The following is an 8,151-nucleotide window of genomic DNA, read 5'->3' on the forward strand; positions in this document are numbered from 1 at the left end:
CGAAGTGAACAATCTTTTGTTTTTATTGTAGCTCATACACCTCTTTCACTTGTTAGGGTTTCTAGTGATAAAAAAGGTATCTGAAAAAATGTGCAGTGCTATATATTTTGAAATCTCTCACACTCCTTTTTCGTTTTCTTCTATTCAACTGAGAATTGGAATTCTACACTTCTGCATGGTCCTTTGGATGGTCTACTATGTGCAAGATTGAAACACAAATCGTCATCTATAGAATATATAAAAGAAAAAGATAAAAGACGGCTATTCTGGAAACCTAAATTCACTGATCTACATTTTTTAAGACTTAATAGCAGTGTAAGCCTGATGAAATGTTCGTCAAGTAAATAAAAAAACAAACAAACAAACAAGAAATTGTGCAAATTACTGCATGGACTAACATAAAAGATATCTGTGCTTATTTTTAGCGTTCTTCAGTGCAGCTGAATGAACAGTACCACCAAAATCGTGCGAAAAATACCAAGTCGCACCTTTTTTGTTGCCTTTCTGCAGCATAACAGGTTCGTTTAATCGCGACTAAGTCTTGCCAAAAATTGAACTAAATAACTCGCCTAATATAAAACGTAAACTCACAATGTTAGCCAAACAGAACCTGCGTCTACTGTGCTGATATCCCGCGATATCAAGTTCGGTGGTATGTGAATCTCGTTCGGTCTTCCCATGGATACTTTGGCTCGATTACGTCTCGCCAAAATACAAGCCATGGCTCGACTAAACTCTATGTAGTCTATCAACGATACTATTAGGTACAAATACTGGTGCTGACCTGCTCTTATCATTGCACTGGGAACGGCATACATTTCGTTCATCATCGAAGAACGTAATCTAGCTTAGAGAAAAAAAAGAAAACAGTTTCAAGCTTGCCCGCTGTCAGTTATTCAGGCGAAAGTTGAAAGCTAATAAATGCAAGGGAATTACGGAATCGATACTCAGGAAATGATTTTAAGGAAAACAAATCCAGAATTTAGAACACTCGGAAAAACTTTAACGTTGAAAATGGCTCTTACCTCAGATTCACGATAATATAACTGGCGATAATGGCTTTCTAAAGATCGTTTCTTGCTGTCGATCTCACAAGAAATTATCGAGTAACTGACATTCGTAAAGTTGTCCAACGATGTTACTTTTCACAAGTTCCTTTGTCACTGCATTGGAATCAGGGCAACTGCGTCAAATTTTCAAATTATCTAATATTTAAAGGGTTGCCAAACCCTTTGAAGTAAAAGAAACTGCCTTTAGTGCCGACAATAGTTACCGCCGTCAATGAATTATCTAAATGGAGTTTAGTGTAACATTTTATGTGAAAATTCTTCGACACAAAGAGGATAAACTGCTTGATTGACATCGTTACGTATATACTGTATGAGTTTTGAGGTAATTTGTAATAATGTACCTTTTATGTTTACCTATGACATTCAAAATAGTCTTATTACACATTTCAAGGAGAGCAGTGGAAGCAATCAGGAATATAATAATAAGAACATTAGCTTTGCAAAACTTAAGTGGAATTCCAAATTTTTCTTACTTCTGATTTGCGTAAATTACAATACTAATGACAGCTGGGTTAAAAGAATCATCCGCTTTCTTGAAAGAGGATGGCTATTTAATAAGAAGCGCACCTGGACCATTGTATGAGAAAAGAAGGGTTTTGAGGTGCGGCCAACTTCAAAGGAGCTAACAAAAATGGCAAGATTTAAGTTGAAAGTTTCCGCAGTGAACAATCTTTTGTTTTGGGCTCATGCATCTCTCTCACTTGTTAGGGCATATAAGATAAAAAAGGCGTATGAGAATATGTGCAGTGCTGTTGACAGGCAGTCTCCAGAAGTCCGGCAAACTTCAAAGGAGCTAACAAAACGGCCAAGATCTAAGTTGAAAGTTTCCGCAACGAATTCGAACAGTCTTTTGTTTTGAGCTCGTTTACTCTATGTAACCGAAACGTGTCTGATCTCTTGGATAGTTGCTCAGTAAAACACAAACTGTGCCTTCTTGTCATTTAATTTAGGGAGAAAAAAACATGAAATAACTCTGTTCCTACACTTTGCTGGTAAATGCTTTCAAGAAATGTCTGATCAAGAAAATTAAGTAAAGACTTTTTCTTATCGTTTCGTCTTAACATCTCTCTCACTTGTTAGTGTTTATAATGATAAAAAAAAAGGATTTATAAAAATAACTGTGGTTTCAGATTTTTTTCTCTCTCTCTATACGAGTGGAAGTTTGAATTCTGCCCTTCTAGTCGTTTGATCCTACTATGTTTAACATAAAAACACGTATCGACATCTATAAAAGATGCTCCCTAACTGAAAAAACGTTCTACAAAAGTAATTGCACCGCTCTTGATTTTTAAGACATTATAGCAGTGTAAGATAAATAAAATGATGGTCAGGTGAGACTAACTAGAAAAAGAGGATATATTACTAACTGCATGGAATGATGTCGAAACGATATTTGCCTTCATTTTAAAGTTCTTCAGTGCAGCTGAATACTGAAGAACAGTACAACCAAACTCATACGAAAAAAATAATAATAATAATAAAATAAATGAATAAATAAATAAATAAAACTAGTCGTACTTTGTTTGTTTTGGTGCGCCTCTGCCACATAAAAGGCTCTTGCTCTCGACTAAGTCTTGGCAAAATACGAACCATGGCTCGACCAAACTCGCAGGAAATAACACCGAACTCCACTAATTAAAAAGCCATGATAGGATAAGGTAAGGTAAGGTAGCTGCAGCATCATCCAAACTCACAATTAGCCAGACAGAACCTGTGTCTATTGTTCCAATGTCCTACGATATCAAGATCGGCGGCACATCAGACTCGCTTGGTCTTAACTTGGATTCTTTCCCTCGACTACTTCACGTCAGAATGAGAACCATGGCTCGACCAATCTGGCCGGGTCTGTCGGCGATACGATTGGTTACAAATTTTCATGTAAACCTAATCCGATAATTCCACTGAGAACGGTATATATATATAAATCGCTATTTCTAGAAGAAACTGAATTCAGCTTTGAGAAGAAACTTAATTTTAAGGGAGCCTGCTGTCGATGTTTTGATTCAGGCGAAAGTTGAGAGACAATAAATGCAAGGAAATTACAGAATCAACACTTAGAAAACGATTTTAAGGAAAACAAATCTAGAATTTGGAACACTAAGGTAAGATTTATCTTAGAAAACTGCTCTTACCCTAGATTCACGAAATTAAAACAGGTGATCATGGGTTCCAAAAATCGTTTGCCTGCTGTCGATTTCGCCAGAAATTATCGTGAAACTGACATTCGTAAAGTCGTCCATCAGGGAAACTGAGTCAAATTTCAAATTGTCCAATATTCAAAGGGTTGCCGAAACCTTCCGAATAAAGGGAGCTGCTTTTAGTGCTAATGGTATAGTTACTACCGGCAATTAAGTATCTAAATGGAGGTCAGTGCAACATTGCATTTAAGGCTGGATGTCAATGCATACACACAATGTGCCGCAATGATGAATCTTGACAAACTTCAAAGAGTATAAATGTCAGAAGAGTGTGAAAGCAATCATGAATATGATTTTATTAAAATCAGCTGTACAAAACTTAAATAACATTTATTTTCAAAACTGTTCTTACCTCAGATTTACGTAAATTGAACATCTAATGACTGGCCTCAAACTATCATCCGCTTTCGTGAAAGAGGGTGGCTATTTAATGGGAAACGCTTCTAAACCATTGTATGAGAATAAACGGATTTGAAGCCCGGCAAACTTCAAAGGCGCTGACAAAAATGCCAAGATTTAACTTGAAAGTTTCCGCAGTAAATTATCCTGGAACTAGCATTTGTAAAGTCGTTCAACGATTTTATTTTTTGCATAATCATTCGTCACTAGAATCAGGGCAACTGAATCGAATTCCAAGTGATCCAATATTTAAAGGGTTGAAGAGTCTATCGGAGTAAAGGGAACTCCCTTTAGCGCCAACAAAAGTTATCGCTTCTAATAAAGGATGTTCGCGCCGATTGTTTCTGTGCATCCTTACTACGCACGCAAATTTACAGGCCACGTCATGCATCAAGTGCGCGCTATAAGTAATAAAATGAACAATGATAGGGCAGATGGCCATTGCTATAGCTTTGCCTGGATTGAATGATCTTGAACGCTCGGTGACCCCTATTTTTCTTTTGATGGATCATTTTCTGTACCGATTTTCTAAGTTTAGCCAAAAATTAAGAAAATCTATCGATTAGAACTTTGAAATTTTTGCAAAATGCACCATCGAATTCCGTTCTTTTTAGCTCTTCGTTTATCTGTGCGGCTCTTTCAAATATCTCTTGAAGGGTTAAGCTTTGTGAAAACGTTGGCAACATTTGGAATTATTTACGCAACAGACGCATTCCTACAAAATATGACTAAGAATGTTTGCCTCCGTTGACTCACCTTCGATATTTTCAACTATAAACCCCTGTAGAGACCCTGCTGAATTTCATGCGAACAGTCTAATTGTTTTAGTAAAATTCTGACTGCAATTTACTGCAAATAACGATTTCCGATTATTCCTCGAATTGTTTTCAAGAAAGTCAGGACACCAAGAAATGTCCTTCTTTTAGTCTTCTCAGGAATTTAAGTACCAGTTTGCATAAAAAATATTCCTCCAAAACTTTGGTAAAATGAAAAAAAACAAACAAACAAACAAGCAAACAAAAATAAACAACCGTCGCCATATCATAGACGATCTCCAGCCACTGCACACCAATTTTTTTTTTTTCATGACTGAAGATTCAACTTTGCACTATAAAAAAGAGAAACCAGAAACTGCAAGGGACCGCATACGATAAACGCTGCCAACGTAGGATCTACAAGAGATCTGATCAGCCAAAAAAATGTATGAAGACAAACAATAGACTGCAAGGCTCATACTACGTGAAAAACGTTTCGAGACACCAACATGACAAGAATCGATAAAGTAGGATCGCAACAGTGGACCGCTGTTTCGCCCCTCTTGGGGCTCGTCAGCACTGTGTAGAGAAGATATGTATTCGAAAATATGTATCCGATACGCTGCGTTTTTAAAGTACTGGCCATGCGGTTGAATGTTTAAATGTTTAGGCTGGTCTTGTCCAGACACATTTATTCTTTTGCTTTTCAAGACACCAATCTTGACACTTTGTCTCCTTGCACCCCGAAACACGTACAGTGTAATGTGGCAACGCGTGTTTCGGGGCGCAAGTGAGTGCAAAGCACGGAACATGATATAGTGAACGGGTCATTTTGCAATTTATGTGCGTTGGCAGTTGGGCTGGCGTTACACATCTTCGCTACATAGTGCTGACGAGCCCCAAGAAGGGCGAAACAGCTGTCCACTGTTACGATCCTACTTTATCGGTTCTTGTCATGTTGGTGTCTCGAAACGTTTTTCACGTAGTATCAGCCTCGCAGTCTATTGTTTGTCTTTACTATAAAAGAGAAGCTTGGAAAAATGTCTGAGATGCTTTAGCTCGGTACGTTCCCTGTACATTCTCTTGGACTTTTTCTGGTGACTAAGGAAATTAAACAAGATTAGTTGTATCCCTTAGTTTTGTTTCAATATGAAACAAATTTCAACGTCACTAGGTAGGATGAAGATGTTCATGCAGAACTTAAGCGACTTTGATAATAGCATCTTGTGTGCACGATTACAGGTTTTTTGGGAATTCCATGGATTTGCCTTGTATTATATCTCGTGTACCGTTCGAACGCATCGAAGGGGTCTTCAAGTCGTTTTGTTTCTTGTCATACTGTTTTGGCGACGTTCAACTTGGTGTTAGTTGCATCTAGCTTCTTATAAAGTGCTACATAAACTCTTAGCATTTTTCAGCTCCCTGTCAATCAATTCCAACGAGGCTTTTAAATCTGATACTTCTTTCTTCAGCGCTTCATTCTCCTTGGTTGTACTGGCGATGGAAGTTTGGATAGTATTTAGAACCCTTTTGTTAACAGGAGGAAAGGTTCGTGTTCTTCTTGATCTTAATTCGATTTCTTGTACAATATTAATCTCACCTCCGGCTTCTTCGTTCGACGCCGTATTTATTCTTTCAGCAGCGTTTGGATCCTACCTCTTTCAGCCGCGCGCCACTCCTTTATTTTTCTTAGCGTGGTAGCACGGACAAACAAACGTCCAGAAATACCCAGAGGAATTTGAGCAAACGGGCTTTCAAAGGATTAGAGGCAGGAGGGGCGAAGCGTTCGCAGCTCAAAAACCTACGTCTGCTACATGCGCAGAAAGCTAGACGGAGTCAAAATATTGCTTGCCTGAGTTTGCGTGCGGGAACTTGTCCAAAACGCTTAAGTACTAAAGTTGCTTCTCGTTCGACGATTTACGAGGACATTGCTTGGAGTTTATGAAGCTTGCAGTTTTTCTAAATTCCGTCGCTGTTCAGAGATGCTTCATATATTGGTGGCCTTCAAACCGTTCCGTCACAGCTAGGGCTTGGCAAATTTCACGGAGTTCTTATTGGAATCACAGGATTTTGATGTCTGTATATCTATATTTCACGGGGTTATCTTGAGCTCTGTTACATCTCTACTATTCTCAGCATTGTCCGTACCTCGCTTCACATTTCAAGACGCCTTCACCGTGGACCATTGCATGTGTTTCCTCAATGGCTACAGGTTGCTGTGAATCTAAGCTATTTAAGGAGCTGCTGCATGTATCAAGCGTGGGGAGCAGACAAAGACCTTCTCAACTTAACCTCACTAGGTGTACCATGGTAAGAATCTAAAGCATCAGTTAGATCGCAAGATGCTGATCTTGTCAAGCGTTGGGTACGTTTTTCTACGTTTTGCAGCTCTGACGACCTTGTTGGATCCTCTCGTTTGAAAAGTTGACCGGAGCCAGCTGCTGACTGTATTGCCTGAGACTTTTTCATCCCTAACAGCTCGCGAAGAGCGTCCCTAAAACGGTGGTCTCTATAACAATAAAGTAGTGGATTAAGCAGGGAGGTCAACTGCGTCAATATCTGTGTAAACCTGAGAGCTGCATTTGTTCGGAAGACTGGGATAACATTTCCTAAGACAGCAAAAACAAATATTGGGATAAAGGAGGATATTACCATGGCGCTTAATAAACCAGTTGTCTTGGCAACTTTAGACTCCAGCTTTGCTTTCATCAGATCGTCGATTTGGGAGATTTCGTTTAGTTTACGATTGCGTATTCCAAGGTAAACCTTCCGGTAAAACAATGCAACAAGAAATAAACAAACAGTTTCTATAGCAACCCACGAAGTTAAAACTCCCCCCAAAAATGCACTATTCCTAGAGACCACTGACGAAGTAAAGTATACAACTGTTGGCAAGAGCGAAGAGAGCCAGGTACCTATGGCAATATTTTTGAGGCGGCCATTTGTGATTTTAAGCTTGTAGTCCATCCATTTTTGTACCGCCACGTACCTCTCCCAAGCAATGATAGTCAAGTGATGCAAAGTAGCTGTGGAAAGCAAAGGCCCGAAGAACATATTCACCGTATTTAACATACAAGTATGTTGATACGAAACTTGACGTAATATGAAGAAATCAGAAGTCGCAGATATCGGCATAACTATAACGCCATTTAGAAGATCCGTAATGGCCATGCTTGACAACAAAATGTTTGAGGGTTTTTGCAGCTCTCTTCTTTGCTTTACAGCTAGGATTATGAATGCGTTCAAAAGAATAGTGGGGACCGAAGCCATGACCGTGATGAGGCCTATAATCAAGTCAAAAGATGAGCCACCCTTTTCGAATGGGCAATAAAACCCTGTGCTGGATACATTAATGATTGTTTCGGTGTTGTTTATGTCCATGCTGTAGTTACTTGAAGAATGTTTCTTGTTTGGATGCAGAGGCCGTCATAAGCTTTTGCACTTAAGCCTGTTTGCAGTTCCTCCAATCAATCCTATGACGAGTAAAAGAAAAAAAATTATCTCTAAGTAACCCTTATGTTTCATGACTGCTGTTCATTGTATCTAACCTGTCTTTCTTAATTTTGAAAGTGAACCACATTCCAAAGAAATTCATAACCAATTGTCAATGAAACAGATGCTGTATTCTGTCACACAGATTTGTTAGGGGGAGCAAAATGGAGAAATAGGCAATAAGTCTAGAAAATTCAGACTTGTATGCAGCATAAAGTTCTTCTCCGTGTGATATTG

The 8,151-nt window shown here is 38.8% G+C and overlaps 1 pseudogene; it reads right to left on the reverse strand.

Moving 5' to 3' along the window:
- Positions 1-6,200: 6,200 nt before the first annotated feature.
- Positions 6,201-7,948, reverse strand: LOC145493256 (adenosine receptor A1-like; annotated as a pseudogene).
- Positions 7,949-8,151: the final 203 nt, after the last annotated feature.

This window comes from Orbicella franksi, chromosome 7 (assembly GCF_964199315.1).
Source record: "Orbicella franksi chromosome 7, jaOrbFran1.1, whole genome shotgun sequence".
NCBI classification, from domain to species: domain Eukaryota; kingdom Metazoa; phylum Cnidaria; class Anthozoa; order Scleractinia; family Merulinidae; genus Orbicella; species Orbicella franksi.